This window comes from Mauremys reevesii, linkage group 2, assembly GCF_016161935.1.
Source record: "Mauremys reevesii isolate NIE-2019 linkage group 2, ASM1616193v1, whole genome shotgun sequence".
NCBI classification, from domain to species: domain Eukaryota; kingdom Metazoa; phylum Chordata; order Testudines; family Geoemydidae; genus Mauremys; species Mauremys reevesii.
In genome coordinates, this window is record NC_052624.1 from 93,418,214 (window position 1) to 93,440,674 (window position 22,461).

Here is a 22,461-nt window from a genome sequence, read left to right on the forward strand (position 1 = left end):
GTGTTGGGGTCCATGCATACTTATTTGGGTAATTGTCTTGGAATGGGGGGAAAGGGAGAACACTAATAAGCTACAAAAGCAACGAGGAGTCTGGTGGCACCTTAAAGACTAACAGATTTATTTTGGCATAAGCTTTTGTGGGTAAAAAACCCACTACCCACGAAAGCTTATGCCCAAATAAATTTGTTTGTTTTTGTGGATACAGACTAACACGGCTACCCCTCTGATACTAATAAACTAGGCCCTCAGCCATTTGAGGATTTTTGTCAGCTTCTAGAATGTCTTGGGTGCTTCTAGTGAAGCTTACTTAGGGCTTGGTGAAAACTGCATTTGATGGAAAAACTGGATTTTTAATGAAAGAAAGATTTGTGAAAAATTAGACTTTTTAAGGAACTGAAAACAAAAAGTGAGTGAGAGAGAAGTTGACTTCCCATAGAGGTAAAAGCTTCCATTCTTGACCAACTCTAATTTTAGTACTTCTTGAGGTCTTTACAAATATGAATCATCACAATCCCCCCAGTGAGGTGGGAATATATTTGTTATCCCCATTTTACAGATCAAGGGGGAAAAAAGGTAGAAAGTCTGTGATTGACTTGATGAAGGTTACAGAGGAGGTGAGAATCAGAGTCTGCATTAGAATGCACAAGCCCCTTCACTCAGGGCTCACTCCACTAGACTGTGCGCTCTGCTCCTTCTTTAGGCAGGATTTTGTCTGGATGAGGCAGAGGGTAGGGGGTTAGTTTCATGTTGTGCCAGATGACATTTCAATTGTCTGTAGTAATTTGTAAGTTAAATTCATCATCATTTGGTCTGGACATGGGGAGTCTTGTACAGAAGGCTGCTTAATCATTGAGTATAGCAGAACATAATTATGCTACCAGCCTGAACAAAACTGGAGAAATGTGCATAGTCTTAAAAAACAAAGTCCTGCTTATGCTGGTTGATTGCAGAGATCTAGGAATTGTAGAAGTGTTGATTTTTTTTTTAAAGTGGTAGTTTGAGATTAGAATACAGCATTGCTGTGTAAATCCCCAGTCCTGCAAATATTTATTTATGTGCTTAAAGTCAAGCATGTATGTAAGAAAGGATCTGCAGAACTGGTGCCTTACTCTTCCCTCAACAAATTAATCTAAAACCTATGTGTAATAGAGTCAATAAGGAAGATGATTCAGCAAAAATATCCTCGCTCTTCAATTTCTCCATTTGAGAGGAAGTTGAAACTAATGGATGAATTCCTATATCATCATAAGTCTGACACTGCTCATGAAGTGCATGTAGATTTTCCTGACTGTTTAATTTAAATATAACAAGGTCAGCACAGTATCTCAAGAGAACGCTTCACAGAGTTCCTTAAATGCTTTCAGCTGTCTCACACTTGGATCTTCCTTATATATATTTATTTAAGCAATGAGATACACTAGGAGAGTATCCTGTTCCAAGTGCAGTGGACTGAAGGGGAGACTGGATGGTAGACATGTTAGCTCTATCAGCCTTTTGAAAATATATTATGCTGTTCTTCTGCAATGGTCCAAAACATCTAACAATTGTTACTATTGTATTTATTTTATGGGCTGTCCCCCAGTTTGCCTTATAGTTAGTTTAGTGATTTCTCAAGTCTTAAGTTTAGCCTAAGAGACTAAAACGAAGGGTCTCAGTTGTCTCTTTGGCTTCCTAGTATTTACCTTCAGAAATCCACATGCCTATAAATTTACCCCTCAAAGAGGTTCTGTAAGAACTGTGGACATAGAGGTCGCCCTTGCACACTCTGAAGCTATTTGGTTCCTTTGAGGGACCTTTGGGTATTTCTAGGATAAAGATCCCTCTGAAGCTTCACTGTCTGCCTAACCAGGACCCTTTAGTCCCTTAACAATTTTACAAAGGAAGCTAAACTGGCTCCTCAAAGTAGACTTTTATTGGCTTTAGCTCTTTCCGGTAGATGGAGCTTGGTTTCTTTAAAGACTCAAGAATCTCTACAGGCATGTCTACACAGCAGCTAGACACCTGTGGCTGGACTGTGACAGCTGACTTGGGCTCACGGGGGGTGGTCTGCAGGGCTGTTTCATTGCTGAGTAGACTTCTGGGCTCTGAGACCCTCTCACCTTGCAGGGCCCTAGAGCCCAGGCTCCAACCCAAGCCCAGAAGTTTACACAGCAATGAGACAGCCCTGCAGCCCGAGCACTGTGAGACTGAGGAAGCAATGGGGTTTTCTTTGCTGTATAGACATACCACAAATAGCTTCAAGGTCAACTCCTAAGTTCTGCCATCTAAGAGGGTGTAATGGATGCTCTGGGTGTATGTCTGACTGCAATTTGGAAGTGATCCTGAAGGAGTCTTTTTACGTTTATATTTAAATTTATTATGAAGAAAACATAACAGCCCAAGATTAATGGCATTTTTCCATGTGAATTAATGCTGTTCCTAAATTCTAACTATTTAGTTTAATCCTTAAGTAAAGGAGTGTCTGAAAATAAAGATTACACATGGTTCAAAGTACAGTAAAGGGTTGAGTAATAAATGACTGACAGGGAATTTTTTTATTTTGATGGGTGTGGTATTTCCTCTGGTCATGGTTAAAAGCTTATTTAAGCTTTTTTAAAAAAATAACAAAGTAGGGCATATGAACAGTAGCTTTATTTTAAGACACTGCACTTAATTATCACCTTTATTCACTATTAGCGTTACCAGCACTTTACTAAACTGCTCTGTGATCCTTCCTAGTGAATTCTGGAGAACTTGTCTTCCCTTTTCAGCACACATAGGGAATTATGGGAAGGCACTGGAGGACTATCAGCACTCAAGTGATTCAGTCTGCATCCTCAGTGCAAAGTGGGTCACCAGCCCGAGTGAAAGTGGTACTTGAGTTCTAGCCTATATACCCAGCCAAGCTAGGTAGCCTGAGTTTAAAACACCATCTCACCTGAATTTGGTGTGTATGTGAGTGGATGGGAGGGGAGTTGGGGAAACATCCAAATATGAGCCCAACTTAACTCTGCAGTGAAGACATTCCCAAAATATAGCCAGCAGAGTGACACTATTTCTTTTCTTTTTCTTTTCTTTTTTTTAAATGTCAGCATTGGCAACAACCCTTTCTTTAAACAAATCTGGCAATTGGAAGTAAAGCTGTCAACTTTCCTTTTAATAGTACAAAGGTTACATGTGAAAATTTTAGAAGGAATCCAATGCAAAAGCATTTTAAAAAAGACTGTATAAGGGGGAATAAAGGTAAGCAAATCTTGAAATCTTTGTTGGTGTAGTTTTTTTGCCTGCAACTTATCTGGCTATATCCAGTCCTCCTTCATCCAGGAATCTGGAGTGGAAATCTCCTGAATTCACTACAATCATATTTCCAGTGCTCTTTAGTTGTAATGGGCATCACTCCTCTAAAAATGAATTACTTGTTATACTTTGTACTTTAGAGGTCAGGCCACACCCCTTGAATATCCTTCATTTTGAGGGATATCACTTAATTTAACCCCCAATTTATCTATTTTGCACATACACAGGGCTGGTGCTACCATTAAGGCAAACTAGGCGGTTGCCTCGGGCGCCAAGATTTGGGCGTGCCAAAAAGCAGTGCCCTGAATTTTTTTTTACGGCATTCCTATGCCCCCTCCCCGAGTGTGCGGTCGCCGCTCCACTTCTCCCACCTCCCAGGCTTGCAGCGCCAATCAGCTGTTTGGCGCTGCAAGCCTGGGAGGGGAGGAGAATTAGAGTGGGGGCGGCGTGCTCGGGGAGGAGGCAGAGCAGAGGTGAGCTGGGGTGAGAAGCTGCCGCACGGCTCCCGGGGAGGGAGCTGCCACGGGGTGGGGGGGCGCCTCAGGGCAGGGGGGGAACTGCCACGGGTGGGGGGCGCCTCAGGGCAGGGGGGGAACTGCCGCGGGTGAGGGGCGCCTCAGGGCAGGAGGGGGGTGGGAAGTTGCCGCAGGGCTGGGGGGGGTCGCAAGGTGGAAGTTTCGCCTAGGGCGTGAAACTTCCTTGCACCGGCCCTGCACATACACATTTGGGGACTCCATACTCTTATTGCTGAAAGTTACTTACATTAGAAATTATAAAACTGAAACTACAGAAAGTTATTTACACTGAAGAAATGACTCCAACATTTTTATTTTCTTTCATTAATAAGATTTTTTTTAAGTCCTTTGTTCTGGGACTTAAAAAAAGTTCTCTTTCTCTGTTACTCATTGCATTCTGCTCTTATGCTTTGGTAGATTAAGTGGCTTGTGTCAGGTCTCTGTGAGAAACGTGCATCAGAAATGCCATAATACCACAATAGCTGTGGTTTGTACCTTGCCTGCTCTCTCTCAAGTCTTTCTGGTTTGGGCGCCTGATCTCATTTTAAATACAGGTATTAAAGGATGATAGGCGTATACTCTCAAAAGGAGAGCTGTAACATAGAGGTGTTGGCCCATCATTTGAGCCCAACCATAAGGATTATTTAAATATAATTAGTTTATTAGCTATACAAGGACCAACAGACTTCAAACTCCCAGACTTTGTGACCAAACTTGAAGATGAATATTCAATATGACTAATAATGCTCCCTTTTTCATTTTTAATAAACTTTTCTGCCATCATTACATGTTGGACTATGTACTTCTAAACTGTGAAACCTGAAAACAATGTATTAACAATATAATACTAAGAATGCCCTGTACAATACAACTTTCATATAACTGATCTTCTCTACAGTAAAACAATTGCGATGTATGGTAACTGTTTGATGGATTTGCCCAACTTTTGAAGTAATACCACTGTATAGGGTTGGTGTCACTGTCCTTATATATTTACCATTTACAGTAATCATGTTTACTGTGTTTTCAGTACTTCCTGTTCTAATTAGAGCAAGTACTGCAGTAAAGGCAAATACCATAGCGCTGTGTGTGTGTGTCTAAAATACATTTGAAAATCATGCTCATTGTATGTGCAAAGACCTGACAGTTGTTGCACAGGCCTCTCATACCAGCAGCCACTTCTTAATTCCTTAATGTGGTTAGCTAAAGGAGTTGGCAGATGTGATTGCAGAGCCATTGGCCATTATCTTTGAAAACTCATGGCAATCAGGGGAGGTTCCGGATGACTGGAAAAAGGCTAATGTAGTGCCCATCTTTAAAAAAGGGATGAAGGAGGATCTGGGGAACAACAGGCCAGTTAGCCTCACCTCAGTCTCTGGAAAAATGATGGAGTAGGTCCTCAAGGAACCAATTCTGAAGCACTTAGAGGAGAGGAAAGTAATCAGAAACAGTCAGCATGGATTCACCAAGGGCAAGTGATGCCTGACTAACCTAATTGCCTTCTATGACAAGATAACTGGCTCTGTGGCTAAGGGAAAGGCAGTGGATGTGTTATACCTTGACTTCAGCAAAGCTTTTGATATGGTCTCCCACAGTATTCTTGCCGGCAAGTTAAAGAAGTATAGGCTGGATGAGTGGACTATAAGGTGGATAGAAAGCTGGCTAGATCGTCAGGCTCAATCGGTAGTGATCAATGGCTCCATGTCTAGTTGGCAGCTGGTATCAAGTGGAGTGCTCCAAGGACTGGTCCTGGGGCTGGTTTTGTTCAATATTTTCATTGATGTTCTGGAGGATGGCGTGGACTGCACCCTCAGCAAGTTTGGAGATGACACTAAACTGGGAGGAGTGGTAGATACGCTGGAGGGTAGGGATAGGATACAGAGGGACCTAGACAAATTAGAGGATTGGGCCAAAAAAAATCTGAGGTTCAACAAGGACAAGTGCAGAGTCCTGCACTTAGGACAGAAGAATCCTGTGCACTGCTATAGGCTGGGGACCGAGTGGCTAGGCAGCAGTTCTGTAGAAAAGGACCTAGGGGTTACAGTGGACAAGAAGCTGGATATGAGTCGACAGTGTGCCCTTGTTGCCAAGAAGGCTAACAGCATTTTGGGCTATATAAGTAGGGGCATTGCTAGCAGATCGAGGGACGTGATCATTCCCCTCTATTTGACATTGGTGAGGCCACATCTGAAGTACTGTGTCCAGTTTTGGGCCCCACATTACAAGAAGGATGTGGAAAAATTGGAAATAGTCCAGTGTTGTTAGGGTTATAGATAGCCTAACTCGTGCCAACAAAGACTGTCATGCACTGAAATTAAAAAAAAATTGTTAGGTTTTTTTAATTTTTATATTTTTTTTGCACTTTTAGTACAACAAATATTTTTAAACCTTTATTTGCATTAAGCTATGGATTTTAGATTTTAGATTAGATGTTTTAATTTTAGGGGTTTTAATTGGATGTAATGACAATGCATGATTAGCATGGACATGAAAGGTAGGGCAACAAAAATGATTAGGGGGCTGGAGCACATGACTTACGAGGAGAGGCTGAGGGAACTGGGATTGTTTAGTCTTCAAAAGAGAAGAATGAGGGGGGTTTTGATAGCTGCTTTCAGCAACCTGAAAGGGGGTTCCAAAGAGGATGGATCTAGACTGTTCTCAGTGGTACCTGATGTCAGAACAAGGAGTAATGGTCTCAAGTTGCAGTGGAGGAGGTGTAGGTTGGATATTAGGAAACACTATTTCACTAGGAGGGTGGTGAAGCACTGGAATGGGTTACCTAGGGAGGTGGTGGAATCTCCTTCCTTAGAGGTTTTTAAGGTCAGGCTTGACAAAGCCCTGTCTGGGATGATTTAGTTGGGGATTGGTCCTGCTTTGAGCAGGGGGTTGGACTAGATGACCTCCTGAGGTCCCTTCCAACCCTGATATTCTATGATTTGTGGTACATGCTGCTGTCAATTAAGAGCTTCAGCTGTGGCAGTAGAGCTCATTTCAGTGTGGCTCTAATAGTCACAATCCATTTAAAAAAATGAATATTGAATAAATGCTCTGTCATATGTATAAGAGCTTATCTCAAGGGGCACGTATACTACCCTCAACTTCCAGTGTAAACCCCACTGATATCCACTGCAGATGGCTGTGGGGAAGTATATGCTCCTATCTGTTTTGAAAAGTGCTGTACCTGACCCCAAACTATAGGGTCTCCATATGGCCTCAGGGATCTGCCCACATAAAGCAGCTTGTGGGGTCAGAGCCCTAGTTTGTTACTCTGTAGTTCTTCGCACATTTGTTTGTTCTAAACATAAACGTTGAAATGAAATATTTATTTGCATCTAGTTTTAATGATATTACTTTTTGTCTTTAGAAAAATATATGCAGTAGCTGGAAATTATTTAGCAGCCCCTCTCCACCCCGAACAAAAAATCCTTAATCAAAGACTTTTTTTGTATAGCAGACTCACACTGTGAATCACTGTGCAGTAGGGATCAGTGTGTGACTCACACTCCTTCAGCCCTACTGTAGTCATCCCAAAAGGAACATGAAGCAGACTGTGTGATTAGAGGAAAGACAAAAGCCAAGAGGTCCCTCTGTTCTAGTAGCGGCTGAGCAGCTGACTTGCTGTGTGACCTTCTGTGAGTTGCATGACCTCTTTGTGCCCTGGTGAACTTGGCTAGGAAAATGGCTCAAAAGCCAGTGGAAAAACAGGTGCTAGAGCTGAGCATGATAACTTATCTTCTCATTGGAAAGGTTTTATATTTTAAATAGTTAGGTGCCCTTAATGCCACACCTAAATCATATCAGTCTAAGAACACAGATTCACGGGTACTTGGTGCTGTTTAAATAATGCATTAGTAGTACAATGCGGCTAACTTTTTTGTGTGTAAAGGTAATTCTGAACGGAGACTTTGGAAACAATTGATACTGAGTTAAGATTTGACAAAAATCACTCTAGCGTGCTGTTGTACGTTAAAGATCATCTGGGGCCTTAGATACTGTGGTAATAGGGGCCATTTAAGTACCTTAGAAGGCAAGATAGTTTTCCCAGTATAAAGATGAAGGAAAGAAGTCCTTTCTTACACATAATTCCCTTTGAAGTTTTGGTGGTATGGTTAAAATTGGGACCTATACCTCAACAACCTCTATTTTGGTTTTGTGCCCCCCAAAAAGTCTCCTTTGCTCATTTAGACTATTTCATCATTCAGTTCATTGTCTGTGTAGTATTCACTCAGTTTCCACTCATATTCTGTCATAACTCAGAGTTCAATATTTTTTTTAAAAAATCTGTACTTGGCTAGGACAGATTAACTATTATGTGACTTTCCACTGATGTACTAGAGAGACTTTTCCAGTATAATGAATAGATCAATGTCATTAACCTATTGATTAATGACATTTCAGAAAACCGTTCCATATTCTGATGGAAATCTTGAATTAATGGTTTATAGTGCTGGGTCAGTATTACTGATCTGCTTTACCTTCATACCTTCCTGATACTTCATGGTTTTCATTTTTAAAGTAGTAGTTAAGAAACTAGCAATGTGGCAGAGTTTCATTTAATGAATCACTCCGAAGCTAGTCCCAAATCAGTGTGAAAGACCTTCTTCCTAGCTCCCTCTTACACTTCTTCCTGGTATTGTCATCATGGGCACTGTTTCTGCAATCTTGTGAAAGGGTTTAACCGGAAAATTTCACCACGCTCAACTAGCTGACTGCCAAGGCTGTGACACTTGTTAGCCAAGGCTCTTTTCTTCCCAAGTGTCCTTACCAGTAATAATGAGTTAGCTTCATCCCCCATGTAGTCACTCACTGTGCTTGCCAGTTACGGCGGTCTGAATTTCCAGACTTTCCACTGTTTGCTTTATGAAAAATGTACCCTTAAACTAGTATTTCTTGGCTTTTAAACAGTTGTATTTTTAATAATTACTAGGTTCAAGTAATTTTCATTTTTCTTGACATACTGATCTCTCTACAGCTTTAACTGTACCCTAAAAGAGCTTTGTCTAGGAATTCATTTATTTCTCACCTCTTTCCTTTCTCCTTTCAATCTCGTTTGGGGAGCTGTTTCCAAATTAAATGTGTCAAATTTCTCACTTTCAGTGTTTTGATTCCAAGCCAAGTTATCCCTCTCATGGATTTACCCACCCACAGATCTGTCCTTCACAGGCAACCAAACCAAAATGCAAGATAAGTGACAGGCCATATGAATAGGTAACAATAACAATCTCTTATTGGATCAACTCCTGTTGGTGAAAGAGACAAGCTTCTGGATTCCACTGTGGAGATCAAAAGCTTTGGTCCAATAAAAAATATTAGCTCATCTACCTTGTCTTTCATATCCTGGGACCAACATGCCTATGACACAGCAAAACAAAATATCAGCAGTCACTCATGCCCTGTAGTTTTCTTATTATTAGTCTGGACAACCAGGGTTTGTCTACATTACTTTTTTTACTTTCAGTTGATTGACTGCCAGTTAACTTGAGGCAGTTAACACATTCATAAAAGCAAGTCTGGACATGTCAGTTCTAGGCTACAAATGTTCATGCTTTATACTTTTCCATTCAAAGTCCTGGAGTAAAGCAGGTGTCTGAGACTCTTCAGACTTTTCTTAAAAGAGAAGTGTTAACCTCAAGCTAAAATCTGTAGGGCCTTGTCTTCACTAGGAAAAATGTGTTTAACTTGTGTTAAAGAATACAGCTTTTTCCTCGTGAAGACAAGGGCTAATATAAACAGACAAGTTGCAAATTGTACCAAATACATAGCTGCGACCATGCATTCAGTATTGGGGAATAGGAGATGTCAGAAGAAAGTAGCAAAATGGCTACCATTCGTCCAGATCAAGTTTAAAACTCTGCATAAAGAAATATACAACAGTTTATGTTCAAAGAACCTGCCAAGCTCCTTTAATATGCTTTATACTAGAATATAGGGTCCACCCTTGAGATTAAAACAAAAGAGATGAATCTCACATTCATAAAGACACCAACTTGCAGTTACAAAATCCCAAAATACATACACTACAGTTTATAGATTTGTGTGTGTATGAAGGTATGTCATATTGGCCTTCCAATATATGGGCTTTTATATAGGTTTGACTGTTTGCTGTAGTTACAACCCATCTTGTGCCGTATAGCCCCATGTAATCTTGTGTTGACTAGGATAAAAGGTAGTAATTTTAAAATGTATTAACGTGCTTTAACACCATGGTATATACCAGTCAAGTTGTATTTTAAGAGCGTTGGCTGGTCAAGGTGCACCTGAGATGGAACTATAGGGTACAACGTGTCTACACTACCTATACTAGGGTTTTAAAAGATGTTAGTTAAAATTTGTGAGCTAATACTTACAAATCCTAGTCTAGATAAAACCTGGGAGGGTATCTGAAGGTGTGATTTATTTATTTTTTTCCAAAATGGTGATGACCAAACTTGCACAATAAACACGTACAACAATGGTATGCGTAGGATTGATTGATTTGAATTTGATTTTGTAATTTGTGTTTGTTTTAAAAGCAAATGTAGCTAGTCATTCAAGATGATATTCTAGTGGATTATTTAAATACAGTGCTAATCGGAAGTAAAAACAGCACAAATGTTCAGTAAGTGTTAAGTGCTATTATTATATGAATATACTGAAATTCTAGCTAGACACTTCCAAAAGTAGCATGGTGTAAGTCACATTTTTAGATAAATTCCCATGTTTTGACACCTTATCAATAAGGTCCTATCTTTCCTTTTATACATTGAAAGTAGCCAGACAATTTTGGTGCTCTTGTTTATTAGACTGTAGGGAAGTATGTTTTGAAAAGGTGAGGACAGCAATGTGGATAAACTTATTAACTAATGAGAAGTTGTGCTCATGTCATTGACCATTCTTGTGGCATCATGAATTAGGACCTGATCCAGAAAAGCACTTAAGCCCTCAAGTAATTTCAACCACATGAACAGGTCCATTGGCTTCAATGGCAAGGAAGCGGGAGGAGGGAAAAAAGCATAAATCTAAGGTTTAGAGAGGAGATGCTGGTTAGATGGTAGCTACACCCAATTCCTCATGTGAACACTGATTTTCTTTGCTCACTAATGCTTTAAACTATTAGATGTAAAGAAGAAAAGGTAGGTGAGGTAATTTTTATTGGACCAACTTCTGTTGGTGAGAGAGACAAGTTTTTGAGCTACACAGAACTCTTCTTTAGGTCTGGAAAAGGTTATCAGAGTGGCCCAACTACATAAGAAGTGGAACAGATTGTTTAGCATAAGTAGTTAACACATATATTGTAAGATGCACAGTTAGCTAGATGGAATAAAAGATGTTACCTCACGCATCTTGTGTCTGAATGGTCTTTTTTAATATGAGAAAGTGAATTGCCTGTTAACACCTTTGAGGCATAGGACAAAAGAGTGGGGTTTGTGGGTTACAGATTGTTGTAGTAAGCCATAAATCCAGTCTCTTTATTAAGACCATGATTTTTAATGTCTAGCCAAGTTATGAATTTGAACTCCCAGGCTCATCTTTTGAAGGTGTTGTCTCAATCCTTGTCCTCAGAGGAAGACTGTACATCAGATGTGGAGTGAATATTTTGTGAAAAGTGTTCACCCATGCGTGAATGTGGTGTTTCTTTTATCAATTTTATGTGTGCGCTCATTCAAGTGTGCAGTGATTGTCTGGTTTCACCCACATAATTCTTATTGGTGCATTTATTGCACTGGATGCGATGCACCACATGTTGTGATAGGCATGTGTGGGACCCATGGATCTTGAAAGATGTGTTGTGGGAGTTGTTGACCATTGTAGCTGTAGAGATATGTCTGCAGGTTTTGTATCTGTTCTAGCAAGGTCTGGTGCCACTTTGAGTTGGTGTATCCTGGTCTGTGGGGAGCTTGCTTCTGATGATGAGCTTGGTGAGGCCCAGGGTTTGGGAAACCTTTCTCTCAGGCTCTGGTCCCGATTGAATATGGCTTGTAATTGTTTAATACATGGTATGGATTCCAATGTTGGGTGGAGGTGACAACTACTGGAGTGTGGTCAGAGTGGATTTTTTTCCCCATAGTGAAGCAGGTTCTCTTGGGGGTATTTGGGTTACCCATTCCATGATGTGATCTACTTCCCTGGTGGAGTGTCCTTGTTTAGTGAAGGCAGTTTTAAGCATGTTAAGGTGTGTACCCTGGACTTTCTCCTCAGAGTGTATTTTGTGCTATCAGAGTGCCTGGCTGTTGATAATGGATTTATTGGTAGTTTGGGGTGGTTATTGGATGGGAGGAAGTGTCATGTAGTGGTTAGATATGGGACTAGGGGTCAGGACTCATTGTCTCTATTCTTGGCTCAATTACTGGCTTTCACCTTTCAGTGGGAGTTTGGTGCCTAACTGCTCTTTGTGTTTGTTGAAAATCTCTCCCTATATGTTTTGGTCAAACATTTCAAACTTAAGTGCCTAAAGTTAAGTTCTTAAAGCCCCATAAAATAAGTGGAATGACTTTCAAAAATACTAAGCAAACCTTAGCTACCACTGAATCAGGACACTTATTTAGGTGCCTGTATATGCATGTACGAACAAAAACTTCTGAATCTGAAATGCCTTAGAAAAATACTAGGTATTAAACGGAATGAATTTATAGCAAATGCCAAAATTTGTCCAAGTTCAATAAGCCCTTATCTGTAAAGTTATCCAGAAAAGAAGATGGAAACTATCTGGAACTTATGTTAAGAATAAAGTCAGTTTGTGCGCAATGGAAGGTGTGCCATTGGGCAGCTGGAGGAACACGCAAGAGGGGAGTGACCCAAGGAATCCCTCAGCTGATCTGTTCTTATGGAGAGAGAGAGAGAGAGATATCTTATTTGACTTAGTGTGGAGGACACACAGAGGATAAATAGGAATGATGGAGCCCTGTTCATGCCCAAAGCAATGTTTGATGTGGGACGATTTCAGATTCAGAGAGCATATAGCAACCCAAGTTTAGACACCCATTTTTGAAAATCTTGCCTCTTAAGTTTTTAAATAAAACTTATTGTCACCGTGTCAAAGCATCATGAAGGCACTGTCTTTCTGAGACTAATTCTCAGAAATGATGTCACATTATTTATTAAGGGAAGGCACTCAGTGGTCATGAATGGCATCATCACCCTGAACTCAGGCTGATACCCCCTGGGGAATCTCATAACAGAGATGGATTGGTACTGAAATTGAAAGGAAGCTTGGTTTCATACCAGGCTTTGTATCTTTCAGCGCAAGCTTGAGATACAGCAACAAAGCCGTGTGGGAAGCCTGCATTGCTCATGTCTGCAGTGCACATGGGTTAAGCAGAGGGCAGCTGCCTCCAGTCTCATTACTCCATTTATAAATAAGCACTGAATCCAATATGAATAAATAAATACATAAACAGCAAAAGCAAAACAGCTAGCTCGAGAGTGCTGTGTGAAGCACTGTAGTCCCCTGAACTCAATTCTATTTTCTATCATGTTTTCTTTCAGTGAAAGGGCTGCAGTTTGGCAGTTTAGTTTGCATTCAAGGAGGATCTTTAACAAAAAGCCTTTCCTTGACATCCATGACAATTTAAGGCTAAACTATGGAACTGCACTTTCCTTCACAAAAGCAGATTTAAAAACAGTGAACAGCAGCTTAGTCAGCAAACCATAGTTGCCTGCTCCACAAAGAGGAATCGGGTGCAGTTCAAGTGAGCTAACTGCAGTCTTGGACACCTGATCATATGAGTCCGGGAAATGTACAAATCAATGTTCCAAAACAGAAGACTCCAGCTGTGATCAATGGAGTACTGTTTAAACCTTGGCTCGCACATCCCTGAAAATCCAATCTGAAAAACTCTCTTATGCTTTGAGATAGAGATAGAGAAGCTAAAGATACACTGTAGACTGAGACCCAAGTGCAGTTTCCTGTGTTATGTAGGAGAAATATACCTGAAAGTTCTATGCAGACCTGAGTCTCCAGGGTTCTTGTAATGCAGTTCCCTGTGCTGCATTTAAAAGCAGCATCCACTCTGCGCTGTGAGAGGGTATCTGGATGTAGGCTCCACTTGGCAGGATCTTCACGGGGCACCTATATCTGTGGGATTTGTGATGCATAGAAGTTCTGCTCTGTAATGCTGAGCAAAGTGCTCAGGAGTCAGGTTTGTCAGGGAGAAGTCTCAGCACTTTTATTAACTGACCCAGCTCAGTCTCAGGCAGCTCAGGCTTCTGGAAACATCTAGTTCTCTCTGAGCAGACTCTCAGGCTTAACTGCTGGAATTAGCAATGACACTCCTCTGCCGGTTACTCTGTTCCTGTTATTGCAATCATGCAGAGGGGATTTTCATTTCAAATGTCAGTGGAAGTTCTGCCCTGGATTTTATTCCCAGTTTGGACACTGGTCTGCTGGGTGACCTGGTGCAAGTCACTTCACTGCTCAGAGCCTCAGTTTCCTCATCTGTAAAACAGGGATGCTACTGGCCTTCTTTGTAAAATACTATTGATGAAAATAGGTATCTAAGAGCTAGGTGGTATTATTTATGTTAATAGAAAGGAAGTGTCATTTCTGGCACCTTGTGGATGTTGATGTGGGTAGCTTAGGTTGCTTGAACCCTAACAATGATCCTAGTTGTCTGGGTGTACACAAGTTTTTTTTTCATAGTTTTAGAACAGTGCTGGGCAACCTGCAGCCTGTCAGGGTAATCTGCTGGCAGGCCGCGAGTAAGTTTGTTTACATTGACCATTCACAGGCACAGCTGCCCTCAGCTCCCAGTGGCTGCAATTCACCATTCCCAGCCAATGGGAGCTGCAGGAGGTGGCAGCCAGCATGTTCCTGAAGCCTGTGTTGCTGCCTGCAGCTCCCATTGGCCGGGAACGGTGAATCGCGGCCACTGGGAGCTGCAGGCGGCTGTGCCTGCAGATGGTCACTGTAAACAAACTGACTTGTGGCCTGCCAGCAGATTACCCTGATGGGCCGCAGGTTGCTCACCACGGTTCTAGAAGATGGATAAAAAATAATTGCAAGATTAACACTCCTCTGACCAACAGGAAAATGCCAGAAGTTTAAGGGTTAATTATTTCTTCATCTAATAGTCTCTGGGGGGTACTAGGATGATTCAAAGTGGTTGCTAGGTCTCCATGGAGTACGGAAAGATGCCCAGGCATGGTAGCAGAGAAACACTGACTCAGGCCCAGCTGAGCCCAGCAGTTCTTGTTTCCTTTTTCTTTTTTCCACGTGAAATGACTTTGGAAGTCAGATGCCAAAGGCTGTTCATTTTACATTCTGTTGTGTACTGTATAACTAGTTCAGGCTATTTACTACAGTGACTCTGCTGTTTTTCCTGACTCTTACTCGGGTTATTAGAGGTTAATTGGCTAAGCACTTACTTTTTTAAAGTGCTGACTTTTATTAGTTGTAAATATGTTGGTAAAATGAACAAACAGTTTTTGGGTTGTAAGCCTCACAATACAAATTTCTACAGAATTATGCAACATGGAGCCTGATCCAAAGCCCATTGAAGTCCATGGGAACATTTTCCATTTATTCCGTCGCTTAGAATCAAGTCCATAGACGTTAGAAGCAGATTTCTTTTGATTGTGAAGAGTAGATAGTGCTGTTTGTTTTCAGAGAATAAATGCAAGTTGGGCTCTTTATTGAGGTCTGATCCCTTTGCGGCACTCAGGGAGGACCAAAGGAGTTGGGAAGTGGCTGCAAAGGTCCAGCAGAGAGTTTCTCTGTCATAGAACTCCCTGCTGGCATGAACATACTGGCTCTGGGCTCTGCTCCGGCTTCTTTCCTTTCTTCTCTATCAGCGTAGAGAGGGTTAGAATGTGTGTGTTAAAGACAGGGAGGATCTGAGCTCTGCACCCTAAGCCACTGGCATCATTTAGAGCTGCCTAGCACAAGCTCTAAGTGGCATTGTGCTGGTGCTGGCCCTCTGAATCAGGGAGCCATAACCTGCTCCCTGATGCCCCCTCTCCTGTTCAGTGCAGAGCATCTGGTCCATTCAGTCTGGTTCTCCTCTCATACTAGTTTTATATCAGGGTAACTCTGACTTCACAGGAGTCCCTTGTGATTTACACTAGAATGAATGGGAGGAGTGTCAACCCATTTTTAATCTGCCTTTTTGGTATTTGTTGAGATTTATATCGGGTCATGGATCTCTGAAAATCCTGTGGCGGGTAGGGCAACAGGATTTACATTGATTTACATTTTTTTTAAACCCTTCATTGCTGAAAGATTAGGAAGCCTACAGGAAGTGTGTGAGGTGTTTTTTACTTTGTTTTGTGTTTTTTATTATCTCCAACTAGAGAAATCTAGAAATTATATTAAAAAGATATGTGAGCATCCCTAAAATAGATAAGCAAGATACTTTTCTTCCATACATGTATCATATTAACACAGGTAAAAGCACACTTCCCAGGAACCTGGAAACCCCAGGGAAAACTGACCTTTGGAGGAAAAAGTCCAAATTAAATTCTTAAAAGCAATTCCGCACCTAGTTAAAATTTGGGCTCTTGTAAATTGAGGTAACCTTCTTCCTGCTAGAGGAGGAGGATAGTAGTAACTTGTTTTTCACTAGACAGAGGGGGGATTTAGGTATGTGTGATCCAGGCTTAAAAATAAGTGTGTGTTTACATGTCAGAGTTGTCTCTACTCGTCACATATAAATGTAGTTATTATGTTTTTACCTACCAGAGATTAAAGACATATTTTTCTGTATTTTGGCAAAAATTCTACTACCCAGAACTCAGCTTGTATTGATCACATCTGATACTATCCAGTGATAGTTAATGAATGTTCTATCATCAGAAATATGGGATGCAGGTTTTGGATTTACATTCTTCGCATAAACAGGATCCCCTCTGAGTGAGCTCATGTGCTGAAGTTTCTAAGAACTGGGAGTCTAATCTAAACTCTTTTATTGTAGTGGATCTAATGGGCTTAAAGGGATCTGCAGTTGCAATGAGTTTGGGATTTAAATCTAACCCTAACTCCCAATTTCCTGGGTTTATCCCAAATCAATCATCATAAGTACAACATTGCTGTAATGGTTTTTATCTTTAAATTGCTAATATGTATTCTCAAACGTAACTCCATCTTAATGTAGTTTATTGTCTCAGAATAATCATATCAACTAGGTGCTTGGCAAGGTGGCCTAGCCACACTAGGGGACTCCTTCCCACCCCCTTGCTGGTCTCAACTTTCAAGCCACATGGGATTGAATGGAGGGCTGCGTAGTGGGCTCTACACCCCGGGCCCAGTCCCTGGGATCCCATCCTGTATGTGCAGAACCTGACCTGGCAGAGCCATCCTATTAATGATATTTCAGGTTCCTCTTTGGCAATATTGTTACATTGTTATAAATATTGTTTCTAGGGGAGGGATGTCTTAGGGAACTTTCTCAGTCACCTGCAACCCAGCCTCTGTTATCCCAAATACGGCAAACAAGTGAAAGCAGATAGTTGGGCACTTTGAAATGTTCCCAGCCTCCTCACTTGGCCAGGTTGAATCAAGGACTATGAGGTTGGCATGGAACTTCAAACTGACCCCATAGAGTCTTTAACATTGCTTACAGACCCTCACATGCCCAGAGGGGACCTGCCTTACAGGCACAATCAGCTCAGAACCAGCAGACACTTGTCCTATCCTTCATGTCCCTTGCAGCAACCTGGAGATGTAAGGGCCTCTGATCACCCAGAGCAACCTTTCCTTTTTCTCTGCATCTACCCATGACCAGCAGACACTGGTCCTGGTTCGCAACAATGCCCTGGAAAGAGATATAGTGGACCCCAGCCACCTGTGGACCTCACTCCTTCCTTCCACCCCACTTTCTAGATCCTTTTCAGGCTGAACCAGGACATCACCAAGGGCTTCAACTGCTCTTGTTGGGACTTTTCTTGCCCAGCCACCTGGGAACTCAATCAGTACAAGACCAGTTTGGAAACTTGCCACCTGCCCAGCCAAGAAAGCCTCAGGTAGAAACCTCTGGTCTCCTGATTGATCTAGAAAATTGAAAGGTAGAACAACAACAATTTAAAATTTTTAATCTGATTTCTAAGCCAGTCTCTTGACATTGGGGGCACCTGACTCATGGTTTTTGAAACTTTGGAGCAGGTAATACCGTGTGCAATGCATTTTCTATTCCATACACAGAACTCTTCAAAGGGACTTACTTCCAGTGCCTGAAAGTATGACAATCTGAGGAACCTTTGCCTTTCCTATCACGGCATCCCCAAAACAGGGGCTTCATCCAGGTTGGTCTATGAAATCTAGAATATTTATATCCTTCCCCTCAAGGCTGCTCAGTGTGGGAAGGGTTGAGTGTAAAAAAAAAATAAAAAATTATGGAATTGCACAAATTTCCCCCTCAAAGCTGGGATTTCTTTAGAATTGTACCCCTGACTCACTTCTCCCTTCAGTCTTCTTCAACTAAAAGCATTATGCCACGCCTTAGAACTAGCTAGCTTTTGCCACCCTTCTGTGACCTGGACAACACAGATTAGACTAGGGTTTTTTGTTTTTTTTGGTAGTATGCTCTGAGTGATCAGAGGCCATTACATCTCCAGGGTGATGTGAAGGACATGTAGGACAGGACCAGTGTCTCCTGGTTCTGGGCTGATTGAGCTGAGTGACCAGGCACCAGTGTCTTATTTAGACTGAATTTCCTCACATTCAGTGTGGTTTATAGTAACTGATTCCTGTAAGAATTGTTTGTTGTTTTGGGTGTTGTTTGTGTCTTCAACTCATTCTAATTTATTTCCCTGATGGACTTCTGAGGAATAGTTCTACCCATTGTCTCCTGTGGGCTCGGACTTCTCTAGGGTCCATCTTTTGCACTCCCCCAGGGCTTCTGTCTCATGGAATTGGGGATAAACATAGTTCTCTTCAGGTTGGAAGGTGTTATAATTTAATTCCTGTATCTAGGAGCAAAGAAGAGACTAGCCCAGTCTGACTGGGAGATGCAGTTGCTCCACAGAACACTAACAGACTCAATCAATTTCACAACACAGCCTGCACAACCCTCCATCACACTTTATGGGATCCATTAATCTATTGCTCCCTCTGCACCAATCCCTAGCAGACAAAGCTCGTACTCTCTCACAGACAAACTACCCAACACCCACAAAGCACCTCTTCTCCCTCTGAACCAGAGCAGCTAGAACAACATGTCTGTTTTCTTCATAATCTCGTATTGTATTTTATTGGCATCTCAATGCAATTAGAAAAAGATTCCAGAACCACTATACCTAGCACCAGAAAATTCCCAAGGGCTCGCAGCACCATTTACCCAGCTCTCAGCAAAGGGCCAAATCTGTAAAGTTCCATGGATTTAGGGATTTCTCTGAGATTGTTCTCTTGTAAATAATGAAGACAAGGCAGTCTGGATTTCTTAGAACCTGGGCCCTTTCAAAGAAAATGTGTTTTAATGTAGCCAAAGGAAAAGTTATGCATCTAGGAACAAGGGATGCAGGCCATACCTACAGAATTGTGAACTCATGGAAAGAAGAGACTCTGAAAAGGATTTAGGGGTTATGGTGGACAAGCAACTCCGCATGATATTCTAGCAAAGATTGAGATTCTGGCAAAAAAGGTCTAATGCAATCTTTGGTAGTATAGAGTAAAATGTAGAAGTTGGAAGATTTTTTACCTCTTTATACAGCATTGATTAGAGCAATACTGGAATACTGCATGCTGTCCACATTTTAAAAATCATGTTGAAAAACTGAAGAAGGTGCAGAATAGAGCCACAAAAATGATTCAAGGGCTGGAGAAAATGTCTTACAGTGATGGACTTTTAAACAGCTTAATTGGTTTACTGTATCAGAAAGAAGTGAGAGGTGAGTTGATTACAGGGTATCAGTACCTTCACAGGCAGATACTTCTGGGTACTAAAGGCCTTGTTAATCTAGAGGAGAAAGGCATAACAAGAACCAATGGCCAAAAGCTGAGAAATAAGATAATCATTTTAAAGAGGAAAGGTGATTAACCATCGGAACAAACTACGAAGGATAATGGTGGATTATCCATTTCTTCTTGAAATCAAGAGTGGATGTCTTTCTGGAGGATATACTTTGGTTACAGACAAGTACTTGGGCTCAATGTCCGGGTAACTGGATAAAATTTGAATAGCTGTGATACACAGGAAGTCAGATTAGATGATCTAATGGTGTCTTCTGGCCAATCCCTACATGCTCTCACTCACACGTCCTCTCTGCACAAAGAACATATCTGCTTCCAGGGGCAACTCTGATTTTTTTATTTTCTTCCTGTATTGCTGTTAAATCTCTTTTACAGCATTTAATTTCCCTTTTTTCCTCTTTGACTTGCCCCTGTCTCTCGCTCTATGGCCATGTGACTCACCCAGGCACTCTGCTCCCACTTAACTGCTCAGGTCCTTCTGGGTAGCCAGGCCCAGGCTTCACCTCTTCCCAGGTACTGTGCTGATCTCAGCAAGGGCTGGCACAACCCATTAGGCGACCTAGGTGGTTGCGTAGGGCGCTAACATTTGGGGGGACCTTTCACCACCTCTGTTGGTGGCGGCATTTGGGGGGCGGGACCTTAATATCCCTGTTGAGTTAGGGATTTCTTCATCTAGCTTGCGAACAGGCATGCAACTTTGTCCTCCGAGAACCCCATGGCAGTTGCAAGCACAGCAAAGGGCATTTCCTGCACCTCTTAATTTCTTCCCCTGTTGCCTCTTGAATCTTTCTATTTGTTTTCTCTCCCTCAGTTTCTCCTGTGCCCAGGAGACAACACTCAGCTGCTATGATCTTAATGGGAGCACTGAGCAGTCCCTTTTGGTGTGGTGATAGGCCTCACCACCTCCTCAAGCCCAGTGCTGGCCTCACATTGCTAAGTTTTGTGCTGCTAAGATGACATGGCAATGCAGAGCTGATATGCGCTGCTGTCTCTTTCCTTTTCCTCAGATTTGGCCAATAGTGTACAGGGATCAGATTAGTGTTCTGAGTCTCCTTTTCTTGCCTGGTTTGAACAGTGGTTATTCCGATATGTGGAATAGGAATATTGCTAGCACGGGTGATACCTGCTGGTGAAAAGGTTGTTGAAATCCAGTTGTTTTACTGCACCCACTTACAATTTGCCAGGTTCCTCGTTATATTCCAATTCTTGCATCAAAAGGTCAATTCATGCTACTGGTTTCAGATGCTCTTGCTTTGACTAGACAGGCTGGATCTGATTTCTTCCGTTTACACTGGTGTAAATCATAAGTAACTGTACATCTATACATAGGCCTCTACCAATTTCACAGCCGTGAAAAACATGTCACAGACCATGAAATAAGCCCTTTCCTGTGAAATCTGATCTCTCCCCTGCTGCTGGGAGTGCCCCAGTCATGGACTCCTAGTTGCTAGGGATGGGGAGGGACAGGACTTGTCTTTCCCCTGCACGTCTGCCATAGGTGAGGAGATCACTTCTGCACTGCAGCAACCCTGGAGCTGGGCTTGGAGCGCCTGTGCTCAGGGCTTCTGCCCCCTTTCTCTCCCCAACCTCCCAATGGCTCCTACTGGGGCTTGGGCCACCTGGGCTCAGGGCTCCTCATCCCTGGTGGCTCCTGGGAGCACCATTTTTCTGGGGCACCCCAAATTGGCTGGGGCCCCTGGGCATTGGCTGGGACTAGCAGTTAGGAGCACTCAGCTGGGGCACTTCTAGCAGCACTGGGGAGATCAGACCCACCTCCGGGAACCTCCTGCAGCTTCAGGAAGCTTTGTGGCTGCTGCCTTCAGACCCCGGGTCTGAAGGCAGCACAGAAGTGATGATAGCATTCCTAGACCTCTCTACAACAGCTTTGTGCAGGGCCAGATCCAGGGATTTTGCTGCCCCAAGCAGCAAAAAGGGGGAAAAAAAGCCGTAATCGCGATCTGCAGCTCTACCGCCTCCGCTTCAGTCTTCGGCGGCAATTCGGCGGCAGGTCCTTCACTCTGAGAGGGAGTGAGGGACCCGCTGCCGAAGACCCGGATATGCTGCCCCTCACCGTTGGCCGCCCCAAGTAGCTGCTTGCTGGGCTGGTGCCTGGAGCTGGCCCTGGCTTTGTGACATCCCCTGTAACCCCACCCATGATCCCCTTTTGAGTCAGGGCCCCCAGTGTTTACAACACTGTGAAATTTCAGATGTAAACATCAGAAATTGTGAAATTGATCATTTAAAAATCCCTCTGGCCATAAAATTGCCCAAAGTGGACCATGAATTTGGTAGGGCCCTAGATATACATGCAACTGCACTTGTGTAAAATTTGTGTGAAGGAAGACTAAGGCTTAAAAATATCTGTGTGTGTGTGTGTGTGTATATATATAAATGTATAGTGTCGGAGAATGGAGGAGTGCAGGACTATGGACTGGCCCATTTGAGCAATTTGCTCACTGGGGGAGGCAAGCAGTCCCTGTCGACATTTTCAATATGTCAGGTGATACTGGGATGAAAGCTTCTTATGGGCCAGGAAATGTGGGAGCTTGTTCTTTCTTGCTTGTCTTGGCTATGACCATACCTCATGTTGCTAGAGATGTGAACTTGTTCTCTTTTGAACCTCCTAAGTGTAATCTTGTTGAAGGAAGTCCAAATTGTCTAGGCTAATGCAATTTAAAGGGTTTAATCCCCACTGGCCATCTGTAACACCCAATCTCCAATGGAATTTGTGCTAATAGATCATCTCATATGTTCCCTCCACCATCAAATTATTATTATTATTGTTATATT

At 42.3% G+C, this 22,461-nt stretch overlaps 1 protein-coding gene across 1 annotated transcript in view; it reads left to right on the plus strand.

The window, feature by feature from the left end:
- Window positions 1–22,461, plus strand: part of SUGCT (succinyl-CoA:glutarate-CoA transferase) — a 658,579-nt gene that overhangs the window by 610,237 nt on the left and 25,881 nt on the right. The gene's annotated exons all lie outside the window — the stretch shown is intronic.